The following is a 15,558-nucleotide window of genomic DNA, read 5'->3' on the forward strand; positions in this document are numbered from 1 at the left end:
CCCCTTAGCATGCCTATTGCATGGCCAGTATCCCTGGAGATCAAGGCTTTGTGGTTTTCTGAACCCTAACCCTAGGCATAACCCTAACCCTAACCCTACGTGGAGCCTAAAACATATGTTTCTGCTGAGGCAAGCACCCATCAAGAAAGACTGGCATGCAACAATGTTTGCATTGTTCTGCTCTCCTGTTGGCATGCCTTTGGCATTGTCAGTGTGCTTGGAGCTCTGGGCTTTGTGGTTTCCTGAGATCGAACCCTAGGCATAACCCTAACCCTAACCCTAGACACAGCCAGAAATCGGGCATTGCGCTGTGTGAAGTTGCAAAGAAAAAGAAGCGAACAGAGTAAGTTTGGGGCAGTGTTGAGCTCCCCTTAGCATGCCTATCGCATGGCCAGTATCCCTGGAGCTCAAGGCTTTGTGGTTTTCTGAACCCTAACCCTAGGCATAACCCGAACCCTAACCCTACGTGGAACCTAAAACATATGTTTCTGCTGAGGCAAGCACCCATCAAGAAAGACTGGCATGCAACAACGTTTACATTCTTCTGCTCTCCCGGTGGCATGCCTTTCCCATTGTCAGTGTGCTTGGAGCTCTGGGCTTTGTGGTTTCCTGAGATCGAACCCTAGGCATGCCCCTAACCCTAACCCTAGACACAGCCAGAAATCGGGCATTGGGCTGTGTGAAGTTGCAAAGAAAAAGAAGCGAACAGAGTAAGTTTGGGGCAGTGTTGAGCTCCGCTTGGCATGCCTATCACATGGCCAGTATCCCTGGAGATCAAGGCTTTGTGGTTTTCTGAACCCTAACCCTAGGCATAACCCTAACCCTAACCCTAGGTGGAGCCTAAAACATATAGTTGGGCTGAGGCAAGCACCCATCAGGAAGACTGGCATGCAGCAATGTTTGCATTGTTCTGCTCTCCCGTTGGCATGCGTTTAGCATTTTCAGTGTACGTGGAGCTCTGGGCTTTGTGGTTTACTGAGACCTAACCCTATGCATACCCCTAACCCTAACCCTAGACACAGCCAGAAATCGGGCATTGGCCTGTGTCAAGTTGCAAAGAAATAGAAGAGAAAAGAGTAAGTTTGGGGCAGTGTTGACCTCCCCTTGGCATGCCTTTTGCATTGTCAGTGTCCTTGGAGCTCTGGGCTTTGTGGTTTTCTGAACCCTAACCCTAGCCATAATCCTAACCCTAACCCTAGGTGGAGCCTAAAATATATGGTTGGGCTGAGGCAAGCACCAATCAGGAAGACAAGAATGTTGGAAGGTTTGCACAGTTCCGTACTCCCCTAGCAATGCCTTTGGAATTCTCGGTCTCCTTGGAGATCTAGGCTTTGTTGTTTTCTGAACCCTAACCCTAGGCATAACCCTAATACTAACCCTAGGTGGAGCCTAAAACATATGTTTCGTCTGAGGCAAGCACCCATCAAGAAAGACTGGCATGCAACAATGTTTGCATTGTTCTGCTCTCCCGTTGGCACGCCTTTGGCATTGTCATTGTCTTTGGAGCTCTGGGCTTTGTGGTTTCCTGAGACCTAACCCTAGGCATACCCCTAACCCTGACCCTAGACACATCCAGAAATCGGGCATTGGGCTGTGTCAAGTTGCAAAGAAAAAGAAGTGAAGAGAGTAAGTTTGGGGCAGTGTTGAGATCCCCTTGGCATGCCTATTGCATGGCCAGTATCCCTGGAGATCAAGGCTTTGTGGTTTTCTGAACCCTAACCCTAGGCATAACCCTAATCCTAACCCTAACCCTAGGTGGAGCCTAAAACATATGGATGGGCTGAGGCAAACACTAGTCAGGAAGACATAAATGCCATAAGGTTTGGCCAGTGCCGGACTCCACTTGGCATGCCTTCCTCGTTGTCAGTGTCCTTGGAGCACTGGGCTTTGTGGTTTTCTGAGACCTAAACCTAGGCATAACCCTAACCCTAACCCAAGACACAGCCAGAAATTGGGCATTGGGCTGTGTCCAGTTGCAAAGAAAAAGAAGTGAAGAGAGTAAGTTTGGGGCAGTGTTATGCTCCCCTTGGCATGCCTATCATATGGTCAGTATCTCTGGAGCTGAAGGCTTTGTCGTTTTCTGAACCCTAACCCTAGGCATAACCCTAATCCTAACCCTAACCCTAGGTGGAACCTAAAATATATGGTTGGGCTGAGGCAGGCACCAATACGGAAGACAAGAATGCCGCAAGGTCTGCACTGTGCCGCTCTCCCGTTGGCATGCCTTTGGTATTGTCAGTGTCCTTGGAGCTCTGGGCTCTGTAGTTTTCTGAACCCTAACCCTAGGCATAACCCTAACCCTAACCTGAACCCAAGACACAACCAGAAATAGGGCATTGGGCTCTGTCAAGTTGCAAACAAAAAGAAGTGAAGAGAGTAAGTTTGGGGCAGTGTTGAGCTCCCATTGGCATGCCTATTGCATGGCCAGTATCCCTGGAGCTCTAGGCTTTGTGGTTTTCTGAACCCTAACCCTAGGCATAACCCTAACCCTAACCCTAGGTGGAGCCTAAAATATATGGTTGCGCTGAGGCAAGCACCCATCAGGAAGACTGGTATGCAACAATGTTTGCAGAGTTCTGCTCCCCCGTTGGCATGCCTTTGGCATTGTCAGTGTACTTGGAGCTCTGGGCTTTGTGGTTTCCTGAGATCGAACCCTAGGCATAACCCTAACCCTAACTCTAACCTGAACCTAAGAAACATAAATCGGGCATTGGGCTTAGTCCAGTTGCAAACAGAAAGATGAGAGTAAGTTTGGAGCAGTGTTGAGCTCCCCTTGGCATGCCTATTGTATGGTCAGTATCCCTGGAGATCAAGGCTTTGTTGTTTTCTGAACCCTAACCCTAGGCATAACCCTAACCCTTACCCTAGGTGGAGCCTAAAACATATGGTTGGGCTGAGGCAAGCACCCATCAGGAAGACTGGCGTGCAGCAATGTTTGCATTGTTCTGCTCTCCCGATGGCATGCCTTTGGCATTGTCATTGTCCTTGGAGCTCTGGGCTTTGTGGTTTCCTGAGACCTAACCCTAGGCATGCCCCTAACCCTAACCCTAGACACAGCCAGAAATCGGGCATTGGGCTGTGTCAAGTTGCAAAGAAAAAGAAGTGAAGAGAGTAAGTTTGGGGCAGTGTTGAGCTCCCCATGGCATGCCTATTGCATGGCCAGTATCCCTGGAGCTCAAGGCTTTGTGGTTTTCTGAACCCTAACCCTAGGCATAACCCTAATCCTAACCCTAACCCTAGGTGGAGCCTAAAATATATGGATGGGCTGAGGCAAACACCAATCAGGAAGACATAAATGCCATAAGGTTTGGTCAGTGTTGGACTCCCCTTGGCATGCTTTCCTCGTTGTCATTGTCCTTGAAGCTCTGGGCTTTGTGGTTTCCTGAGACCTAAAACTAGGCTTAACCCTTACCCTAACACAAGACACAGCCAGAAATCGGGCATTGGGCTGTGACAAGTTGAAAACAAAAAGAAGTGAAGAGAGTAAGTTTGGGGCAGTGTTGAGCTCCCCTTAGCATGCCTATTGCATGGCCAGTATCCCTGGAGATCAAGGCTTTGTGGTTTTCTGAACCCTAACCCTAGGCATAACCCTAATCCTAACCCTAACCCTAGGTGGAACCTAAAATATATGGTTGGGCTGAGGCAGGCACCAATACGGAAGACAAGAATGCCGCAAGGTCTGCACTGTGCCGCTCTCCCGTTGGCATGCCTTTGGTATTGTCAGTGTCCTTGGAGCTCTGGGCTCTGTAGTTTTCTGAACCCTAACCCTAGGCATAACCCTAACCCTAACCTGAACCCAAGACACAACCAGAAATAGGGCATTGGGCTCTGTCAAGTTGCAAACAAAAAGAAGTGAAGAGAGTAAGTTTGGGGCAGTGTTGAGCTCCCATTGGCATGCCTATTGCATGGCCAGTATCCCTGGAGCTCTAGGCTTTGTGGTTTTCTGAACCCTAACCCTAGGCATAACCCTAACCCTAACCCTAGGTGGAGCCTAAAATATATGGTTGGGCTGAGGCAAGCACCCATCAGGAAGACTGGTATGCAACAATGTTTGCAGAGTTCTGCTCCCCCGTTGGCATGCCTTTGGCATTGTCAGTGTACTTGGAGCTCTGGGCTTTGTGGTTTCCTGAGATCGAACCCTAGGCATAACCCTAACCCTAACTCTAACCTGAACCTAAGAAACATAAATCGGGCATTGGGCTTAGTCCAGTTGCAAACAGAAAGATGAGAGTAAGTTTGGAGCAGTGTTGAGCTCCCCTTGGCATGCCTATTGTATGGTCAGTATCCCTGGAGATCAAGGCTTTGTTGTTTTCTGAACCCTAACCCTAGGCATAACCCTAACCCTTACCCTAGGTGGAGCCTAAAACATATGGTTGGGCTGAGGCAAGCACCCATCAGGAAGACTGGCGTGCAGCAATGTTTGCATTGTTCTGCTCTCCCGATGGCATGCCTTTGGCATTGTCATTGTCCTTGGAGCTCTGGGCTTTGTGGTTTCCTGAGACCTAACCCTAGGCATGCCCCTAACCCTAACCCTAGACACAGCCAGAAATCGGGCATTGGGCTGTGTCAAGTTGCAAAGAAAAAGAAGTGAAGAGAGTAAGTTTGGGGCAGTGTTGAGCTCCCCATGGCATGCCTATTGCATGGCCAGTATCCCTGGAGCTCAAGGCTTTGTGGTTTTCTGAACCCTAACCCTAGGCATAACCCTAATCCTAACCCTAACCCTAGGTGGAGCCTAAAATATATGGATGGGCTGAGGCAAACACCAATCAGGAAGACATAAATGCCATAAGGTTTGGTCAGTGTTGGACTCCCCTTGGCATGCTTTCCTCGTTGTCATTGTCCTTGAAGCTCTGGGCTTTGTGGTTTCCTGAGACCTAAAACTAGGCTTAACCCTTACCCTAACACAAGACACAGCCAGAAATCGGGCATTGGGCTGTGACAAGTTGAAAACAAAAAGAAGTGAAGAGAGTAAGTTTGGGGCAGTGTTGAGCTCCCCTTAGCATGCCTATTGCATGGCCAGTATCCCTGGAGCTCAAGGCTTTGTGGTTTTCTGAACCCTAACCCTAGGCATAACCCTAACCCTAACCCTAGGTGGAGCCTAAAACATATGTTTCTGCTGAGGCAAGCACCCATCAAGAAAGACTGGCATGCAACAATGTTTGCATTGTTCTGCTCTCCCGTTGGCATGCCTTTGGCATTGTCAGTGTGCTTGGAGCTCTGGGCTTTGTGGTTTCCTGAGATCGAACCCTAGGCATAACCCTAACCCTAACCCTAGACACAGCCAGAAATCGGGCATTGGGCTGTGTCAAGTTGCAAAGAAAAAGAAGTGAAGAGAGTAAGTTTGGGGCAGTGTTGAGCTCCGCTTGGCATGCCTATCACATGGCCAGTATCCCTGGAGATCAAGGCTTTGTGGTTTTCTGAACCCTAACCCTAGGCATAACCCTAACCCTAACCCTAGGTGGAGCCTAAAACATATGGTACGGCTGAGGCAAGCACCCATCAGGAAGACTGGCATGCAGCAATGTTTGCATTGTTCTGCTCTCCCGTTGGCATGCGTTTAGCATTTTCAGTGTACGTGGAGCTCTGGGCTTTGTGGTTTACTGAGACCTAACCCTATGCATACCCCTAACCCTAACCCTAGACAGAGCCAGAAATTGGGCATTGGGCTGTGTCCAGTTGCAAAGAAAAAGAAATGAAGAGAGTAAGTTTGGGGCAGTGTTGACCTCCCCTTGGCATGCCTTTTGCATTGTCAGTGTCCTTGGAGCTCTGGGCTTTGTGGTTTTCTGAACCCTAACCCTAGCCATAATCCTAACCCTAACCCTAGGTGGAGCCTAAAATATATGGTTGGGCTGAGGCAAGCACCAATCAGGAAGACAAGAATGTTGGAAGGTTTGCACAGTTCCGTACTCCCCTAGCAATGCCTTTGGAATTCTCGGTCTCCTTGGAGATCTAGGCTTTGTTGTTTTCTGAACCCTAACCCTAGGCATAACCCTAATACTAACCCTAGGTGGAGCCTAAAACATATGTTTCGTCTGAGGCAAGCACCCATCAAGAAAGACTGGCATGCAACAATGTTTGCATTGTTCTGCTCTCCCGTTGGCACGCCTTTGGCATTGTCATTGTCTTTGGAGCTCTGGGCTTTGTGGTTTCCTGAGACCTAACCCTAGGCATACCCCTAACCCTGACCCTAGACACATCCAGAAATCGGGCATTGGGCTGTGTCAAGTTGCAAAGAAAAAGAAGTGAAGAGAGTAAGTTTGGGGCAGTGTTGAGATCCCCTTGGCATGCCTATTGCATGGCCAGTATCCCTGGAGATCAAGGCTTTGTGGTTTTCTGAACCCTAACCCTAGGCATAACCCTAATCCTAACCCTAACCCTAGGTGGAGCCTAAAACATATGGATGGGCTGAGGCAAACACTAGTCAGGAAGACATAAATGCCATAAGGTTTGGCCAGTGCCGGACTCCACTTGGCATGCCTTCCTCGTTGTCAGTGTCCTTGGAGCACTGGGCTTTGTGGTTTTCTGAGACCTAAACCTAGGCATAACCCTAACCCTAACCCAAGACACAGCCAGAAATTGGGCATTGGGCTGTGTCCAGTTGCAAAGAAAAAGAAGTGAAGAGAGTAAGTTTGGGGCAGTGTTATGCTCCCCTTGGCATGCCTATCATATGGTCAGTATCTCTGGAGCTGAAGGCTTTGTCGTTTTCTGAACCCTAACCCTAGGCATAACCCTAATCCTAACCCTACCCCTAGGTGGAACCTAAAATATATGGTTGGGCTGAGGCAGGCACCAATACGGAAGACAAGAATGCCGCAAGGTCTGCACTGTGCCGCTCTCCCGTTGGCATGCCTTTGGTATTGTCAGTGTCCTTGGAGCTCTGGGCTCTGTAGTTTTCTGAACCCTAACCCTAGGCATAACCCTAACCCTAACCTGAACCCAAGACACAACCAGAAATAGGGCATTGGGCTCTGTCAAGTTGCAAACAAAAAGAAGTGAAGAGAGTAAGTTTGGGGCAGTGTTGAGCTCCCATTGGCATGCCTATTGCATGGCCAGTATCCCTGGAGCTCTAGGCTTTGTGGTTTTCTGAACCCTAACCCTAGGCATAACCCTAACCCTAACCCTAGGTGGAGCCTAAAATATATGGTTGCGCTGAGGCAAGCACCCATCAGGAAGACTGGTATGCAACAATGTTTGCAGAGTTCTGCTCCCCCGTTTGCATGCCTTTGGCATTGTCAGTGTACTTGGAGCTCTGGGCTTTGTGGTTTCCTGAGATCGAACCCTAGGCATAACCCTAACCCTAACTCTAACCTGAACCTAAGAAACATAAATCGGGCATTGGGCTTAGTCCAGTTGCAAACAGAAAGATGAGAGTAAGTTTGGAGCAGTGTTGAGCTCCCCTTGGCATGCCTATTGTATGGTCAGTATCCCTGGAGATCAAGGCTTTGTTGTTTTCTGAACCCTAACCCTAGGCATAACCCTAACCCTTACCCTAGGTGGAGCCTAAAACATATGGTTGGGCTGAGGCAAGCACCCATCAGGAAGACTGGCGTGCAGCAATGTTTGCATTGTTCTGCTCTCCCGATGGCATGCCTTTGGCATTGTCATTGTCCTTGGAGCTCTGGGCTTTGTGGTTTCCTGAGACCTAACCCTAGGCATGCCCCTAACCCTAACCCTAGACACAGCCAGAAATCGGGCATTGGGCTGTGTCAAGTTGCAAAGAAAAAGAAGTGAAGAGAGTAAGTTTGGGGCAGTGTTGAGCTCCCCATGGCATGCCTATTGCATGGCCAGTATCCCTGGAGCTCAAGGCTTTGTGGTTTTCTGAACCCTAACCCTAGGCATAACCCTAATCCTAACCCTAACCCTAGGTGGAGCCTAAAATATATGGATGGGCTGAGGCAAACACCAATCAGGAAGACATAAATGCCATAAGGTTTGGTCAGTGTTGGACTCCCCTTGGCATGCTTTCCTCGTTGTCATTGTCCTTGAAGCTCTGGGCTTTGTGGTTTCCTGAGACCTAAAACTAGGCTTAACCCTTACCCTAACACAAGACACAGCCAGAAATCGGGCATTGGGCTGTGACAAGTTGAAAACAAAAAGAAGTGAAGAGAGTAAGTTTGGGGCAGTGTTGAGCTCCCCTTAGCATGCCTATTGCATGGCCAGTATCCCTGGAGATCAAGGCTTTGTGGTTTTCTGAACCCTAACCCTAGGCATAACCCTAACCCTAACCCTACGTGGAGCCTAAAACATATGTTTCTGCTGAGGCAAGCACCCATCAAGAAAGACTGGCATGCAACAATGTTTGCATTGTTCTGCTCTCCTGTTGGCATGCCTTTGGCATTGTCAGTGTGCTTGGAGCTCTGGGCTTTGTGGTTTCCTGAGATCGAACCCTAGGCATAACCCTAACCCTAACCCTAGACACAGCCAGAAATCGGGCATTGGGCTGTGTGAAGTTGCAAAGAAAAAGAAGCGAACAGAGTAAGTTTGGGGCAGTGTTGAGCTCCCCTTAGCATGCCTATCGCATGGCCAGTATCCCTGGAGCTCAAGGCTTTGTGGTTTTCTGAACCCTAACCCTAGGCATAACCCGAACCCTAACCCTACGTGGAACCTAAAACATATGTTTCTGCTGAGGCAAGCACCCATCAAGAAAGACTGGCATGCAACAACGTTTACATTCTTCTGCTCTCCCGGTGGCATGCCTTTCCCATTGTCAGTGTGCTTGGAGCTCTGGGCTTTGTGGTTTCCTGAGATCGAACCCTAGGCATGCCCCTAACCCTAACCCTAGACACAGCCAGAAATCGGGCATTGGGCTGTGTGAAGTTGCAAAGAAAAAGAAGCGAACAGAGTAAGTTTGGGGCAGTGTTGAGCTCCGCTTGGCATGCCTATCACATGGCCAGTATCCCTGGAGATCAAGGCTTTGTGGTTTTCTGAACCCTAACCCTAGGCATAACCCTAACCCTAACCCTAGGTGGAGCCTAAAACATATAGTTGGGCTGAGGCAAGCACCCATCAGGAAGACTGGCATGCAGCAATGTTTGCATTGTTCTGCTCTCCCGTTGGCATGCGTTTAGCATTTTCAGTGTACGTGGAGCTCTGGGCTTTGTGGTTTACTGAGACCTAACCCTATGCATACCCCTAACCCTAACCCTAGACACAGCCAGAAATCGGGCATTGGGCTGTGTCAAGTTGCAAAGAAATAGAAGAGAAAAGAGTAAGTTTGGGGCAGTGTTGACCTCCCCTTGGCATGCCTTTTGCATTGTCAGTGTCCTTGGAGCTCTGGGCTTTGTGGTTTTCTGAACCCTAACCCTAGCCATAATCCTAACCCTAACCCTAGGTGGAGCCTAAAATATATGGTTGGGCTGAGGCAAGCACCAATCAGGAAGACAAGAATGTTGGAAGGTTTGCACAGTTCCGTACTCCCCTAGCAATGCCTTTGGAATTCTCGGTCTCCTTGGAGATCTAGGCTTTGTTGTTTTCTGAACCCTAACCCTAGGCATAACCCTAATACTAACCCTAGGTGGAGCCTAAAACATATGTTTCGTCTGAGGCAAGCACCCATCAAGAAAGACTGGCATGCAACAATGTTTGCATTGTTCTGCTCTCCCGTTGGCACGCCTTTGGCATTGTCATTGTCTTTGGAGCTCTGGGCTTTGTGGTTTCCTGAGACCTAACCCTAGGCATACCCCTAACCCTGACCCTAGACACATCCAGAAATCGGGCATTGGGCTGTGTCAAGTTGCAAAGAAAAAGAAGTGAAGAGAGTAAGTTTGGGGCAGTGTTGAGATCCCCTTGGCATGCCTATTGCATGGCCAGTATCCCTGGAGATCAAGGCTTTGTGGTTTTCTGAACCCTAACCCTAGGCATAACCCTAATCCTAACCCTAACCCTAGGTGGAGCCTAAAACATATGGATGGGCTGAGGCAAACACTAGTCAGGAAGACATAAATGCCATAAGGTTTGGCCAGTGCCGGACTCCACTTGGCATGCCTTCCTCGTTGTCAGTGTCCTTGGAGCACTGGGCTTTGTGGTTTTCTGAGACCTAAACCTAGGCATAACCCTAACCCTAACCCAAGACACAGCCAGAAATTGGGCATTGGGCTGTGTCCAGTTGCAAAGAAAAAGAAGTGAAGAGAGTAAGTTTGGGGCAGTGTTATGCTCCCCTTGGCATGCCTATCATATGGTCAGTATCTCTGGAGCTGAAGGCTTTGTCGTTTTCTGAACCCTAACCCTAGGCATAACCCTAATCCTAACCCTAACCCTAGGTGGAACCTAAAATATATGGTTGGGCTGAGGCAGGCACCAATACGGAAGACAAGAATGCCGCAAGGTCTGCACTGTGCCGCTCTCCCGTTGGCATGCCTTTGGTATTGTCAGTGTCCTTGGAGCTCTGGGCTCTGTAGTTTTCTGAACCCTAACCCTAGGCATAACCCTAACCCTAACCTGAACCCAAGACACAACCAGAAATAGGGCATTGGGCTCTGTCAAGTTGCAAACAAAAAGAAGTGAAGAGAGTAAGTTTGGGGCAGTGTTGAGCTCCCATTGGCATGCCTATTGCATGGCCAGTATCCCTGGAGCTCTAGGCTTTGTGGTTTTCTGAACCCTAACCCTAGGCATAACCCTAACCCTAACCCTAGGTGGAGCCTAAAATATATGGTTGCGCTGAGGCAAGCACCCATCAGGAAGACTGGTATGCAACAATGTTTGCAGAGTTCTGCTCCCCCGTTGGCATGCCTTTGGCATTGTCAGTGTACTTGGAGCTCTGGGCTTTGTGGTTTCCTGAGATCGAACCCTAGGCATAACCCTAACCCTAACTCTAACCTGAACCTAAGAAACATAAATCGGGCATTGGGCTTAGTCCAGTTGCAAACAGAAAGATGAGAGTAAGTTTGGAGCAGTGTTGAGCTCCCCTTGGCATGCCTATTGTATGGTCAGTATCCCTGGAGATCAAGGCTTTGTTGTTTTCTGAACCCTAACCCTAGGCATAACCCTAACCCTTACCCTAGGTGGAGCCTAAAACATATGGTTGGGCTGAGGCAAGCACCCATCAGGAAGACTGGCGTGCAGCAATGTTTGCATTGTTCTGCTCTCCCGATGGCATGCCTTTGGCATTGTCATTGTCCTTGGAGCTCTGGGCTTTGTGGTTTCCTGAGACCTAACCCTAGGCATGCCCCTAACCCTAACCCTAGACACAGCCAGAAATCGGGCATTGGGCTGTGTCAAGTTGCAAAGAAAAAGAAGTGAAGAGAGTAAGTTTGGGGCAGTGTTGAGCTCCCCATGGCATGCCTATTGCATGGCCAGTATCCCTGGAGCTCAAGGCTTTGTGGTTTTCTGAACCCTAACCCTAGGCATAACCCTAATCCTAACCCTAACCCTAGGTGGAGCCTAAAATATATGGATGGGCTGAGGCAAACACCAATCAGGAAGACATAAATGCCATAAGGTTTGGTCAGTGTTGGACTCCCCTTGGCATGCTTTCCTCGTTGTCATTGTCCTTGAAGCTCTGGGCTTTGTGGTTTCCTGAGACCTAAAACTAGGCTTAACCCTTACCCTAACACAAGACACAGCCAGAAATCGGGCATTGGGCTGTGACAAGTTGAAAACAAAAAGAAGTGAAGAGAGTAAGTTTGGGGCAGTGTTGAGCTCCCCTTAGCATGCCTATTGCATGGCCAGTATCCCTGGAGATCAAGGCTTTGTGGTTTTCTGAACCCTAACCCTAGGCATAACCCTAACCCTAACCCTAGGTGGAGCCTAAAACATATGTTTCTGCTGAGGCAAGCACCCATCAAGAAAGACTGGCATGCAACAATGTTTGCATTGTTCTGCTCTCCCGTTGGCATGCGTTTAGCATTGTCAGTGTGCTTGGAGCTCTGGGCTTTGTGGTTTCCTGAGATCGAACCCTAGGCATGCCCCTAACCCTAACCCTAGACACAGCCAGAAATTGGGCATTGGGCTGTGTCAAGTTGCAAAGAAAAAGAAGTGAAGAGAGTAAGTTTGGGGCAGTGTTGAGCTCCGCTTGGCATGCCTATCACATGGCCAGTATCCCTGGAGATCAAGGCTTTGTTGTTTTCTGAACCCTAACCCTAGGCATAACCCTAACCCTAACCCTAGGTGGAGCCTAAAACATATGGTACGGCTGAGGCAAGCACCCATCAGGAAGACTGGCATGCAGCAATGTTTGCATTGTTCTGCTCTCCCGTTGGCATGCGTTTAGCATTTTCAGTGTACGTGGAGCTCTGGGCTTTGTGGTTTACTGAGACCTAACCCTATGCATACCCCTAACCCTAACCCTAGACAGAGCCAGAAATTGGGCATTGGGCTGTGTCCAGTTGCAAAGAAAAAGAAATGAAGAGAGTAAGTTTGGGGCAGTGTTGACCTCCCCTTGGCATGCCTTTTGCATTGTCAGTGTCCTTGGAGCTCTGGGCTTTGTGGTTTTCTGAACCCTAACCCTAGCCATAATCCTAACCCTAACCCTAGGTGGAGCCTAAAATATATGGTTGGGCTGAGGCAAGCACCAATCAGGAAGACAAGAATGTTGGAAGGTTTGCACAGTTCCGTACTCCCCTAGCAATGCCTTTGGAATTCTCGGTCTCCTTGGAGATCTAGGCTTTGTGGTTTTCTGAACCCTTACCCTAGGCATAACCCTAATCCTAACCCTAACCCTAGGTGGAGCCTAAAACATATGGATGGGCTGAGGCAAACACCAGTCAGGAAGACATAAATGCCATAAGGTTTGGCCAGTGCCGGACTCCACTTGGCATGCCTTCCTCGTTGTCAGTGTCCTTGGAGCACTGGGCTTTGTGGTTTTCTGAGACCTAAACCTAGGCTTAACCCTAACCCTAACCCAAGACACAGCCAGAAATTGGGCATTGGGCTGTGTCCAGTTGCAAAGAAAAAGAAGTGAAGAGAGTAAGTTTGGGGCAGTGTTATGCTCCCCTTGGCATGCCTATCGTATGGTCAGTATCTCTGGAGCTGAAGGCTTTGTCGTTTTCTGAACCCTAACCCTAGGCATAACCCTAATCCTAACCCTACCCCTAGGTGGAACCTAAAATATATGGTTGGGCTGAGGCAGGCACCAATACGGAAGACAAGAATGCCGCAAGGTCTGCACTGTGCCGCTCTCCCGTTGGCATGCCTTTGGTATTGTCAGTGTCCTTGGAGCTCTGGGATCTGTAGTTTTCTGAACCCTAAACCTAGGCATAACCCTAACCCTAACCTGAACCCAAGACACAACCAGAAATAGGGCATTGGGCTCTGTCAAGTTGCAAACAAAAAGAAGTGAAGAGAGTAAGTTTGGGGCAGTGTTGAGCTCTCCCATTGGCATGCCTATTGCATGGCCAGTATCCCTGGAGCTCTAGGCTTTGTGGTTTTCTGAACCCTAACCCTAGGCATAACCCTAACCCTAACCCTAGGTGGAGCCTAAAATATATGGTTGCGCTGAGGCAAGCACCCATCAGGAAGACTGGTATGCAACAATGTTTGCAGAGTTCTGCTCCCCCGTTGGCATGCCTTTGGCATTGTCAGTGTGCTTGGAGCTCTGGGCTTTGTGGTTTCCTGAGATCGAACCCTAGGCATAACCCTAACCCTAACTCTAACCTGAACCTAAGAAACATAAATCGGGCATTGGGCTGAGTCCAGTTGCAAACAGAAAGATGAGAGTAAGTTTGGAGCAGTGTTGTGCTCCCGTTGGCATGCCTATTGTATGGTCAGTATCCCTGGAGCTCTGGCCTTTGTCGTTTTCTGAACCCTAACCCTAGGCATAACCCTAACCCTAACCCTAGGTGGAGCCTAAAATATATGGTTGGGCTGAGGCAAGCACCAATCAGGAAGACAAGAATGTTGGAAGGTTCGCACAGTTCCGTACTCCCCTAGCAATGCCTTTGGAATTCTCGGTCTCCTTGGAGCTCTGGGCTTTGTGGTTTTCTGAACCCTAACCCTAGGCATAACCCTAACCCTAACCCTAGCTGGAGCCTAAAACATATGGTACGGCTGAGGCAAGCACCCATCAGGAAGACTGGCATGCAACAATGTTTGCATTGTTCTGCTATCCCATTGGAATGACTTTCGCAATGTCAGTGTCCTTGGAGCTCTGGGCTTTGTGGTTTCCTGAGATCGAACCCTAGGCACAACCCTAACCCTAACCCAAACCCAAGACACAGCCAGAAATTGGGCATTGGGCTGTGTCAAGTTGCAAAGAAAAAGAAGTGAAGAGAGTAAGTTTGGGGCAGTGTTATGCTCCCCTTGGCATGCCTATCGTATGGTCAGTATCTCTGGAGCTGAAGGCTTTGTCGTTTTCTGAACCCTAACCCTAGGCATAACCCTAATCCTAACCCTAACCCTAGGTGGAACCTAAAATATATGGTTGGGCTGAGGCAGGCACCAATACGGAAGACAAGAATGCCGCAAGGTCTGCACTGTGCCGCTCTCCCGTTGGCATGCCTTTGGTATTGTCAGTGTCCTCGGAGCTCTGGGCTCTGTAGTTTTCTGAACCCTAAGCCTAGGCATAACCCTAACCCTAACCTGAACCCAAGACACAACCAGAAATAGGGCATTGGGCTCTGTCAAGTTGCAAAAAAAAAGAAGTGAAGAGAGTAAGTTTGGGGCAGTGTTGAGCTCCCCTTGGCATGCCTATTGCATGGCCAGTATCCCTGGAGCTCTAGGCTTTGTGGTTTTCTGAACCCTAACCCTAGGCATAACCCTAACCCTAGGTGGAGCCTAAAATATATGGTTGCGCTGAGGCAAGCACCCATCAGGAAGACTGGTATGCAACAATGTTTGCAGAGTTCTGCTCCCCCGTTGGCATGCCTTTGGCATTGTCAGTGTACTTGGAGCTCTGGGCTTTGTGGTTTCCTGAGATCGAACCCTAGGCATAACCCTAACCCTAACTCTAACCTGAACCTAAGAAACATAAATCGGGCATTGGGCTGAGTCCAGTTGCAAACAGAAAGATGAGAGTAAGTTTGGAGCAGTGTTGTGCTCCCGTTGGCATGCCTATTGTATGGTCAGTATCCCTGGAGATCAAGGCTTTGTGGTTTTCTGAACTCTAACCCTAGGCATAACCCTAACCCTAGGTGGAGCCTAAAATATATGGTTGGGCTGAGGCAAGTACCAATCAGGAAGACAAGAATGTTGGAAGGTTCGCACAGTTCCGTACTCCCCTAGCAATGCCTTTGGAATTCTCGGTCTCCTTGGAGCTCTGGGCTTTGTGGTTTTCTGAACCCTAACCCTAGGCATAACCCTAACCCTAACCCTAGCTGGAGCCTAAAACATATGGTACGGCTGAGGCAAGCCCCCATCAGGAAGACTGGCATGCAACAATGTTTGCATTGTTCTGCTATCCCATTGGTATGACTTTCGCAATGTCAGTGTCCTTGGAGCTCTGGGCTTTGTGGTTTCCTGAGATCGAACCCTAGGCACAACCCTAACCCTAACCCAAACCCAAGACACAGCCAGAAATCGGGCATTGGGCTGTGTCAAGTTGCAAAGAAAAAGAAGTGAAGAGAGTAAGTTTGGGGCAGTGTTGAGCTCCCCTTGGCATGCCTATCGCATGGCCAGTATGCCTGG

This window comes from Aphelocoma coerulescens, chromosome 2, assembly GCF_041296385.1.
Source record: "Aphelocoma coerulescens isolate FSJ_1873_10779 chromosome 2, UR_Acoe_1.0, whole genome shotgun sequence".
In the NCBI taxonomy this organism is placed as follows: domain Eukaryota; kingdom Metazoa; phylum Chordata; class Aves; order Passeriformes; family Corvidae; genus Aphelocoma; species Aphelocoma coerulescens.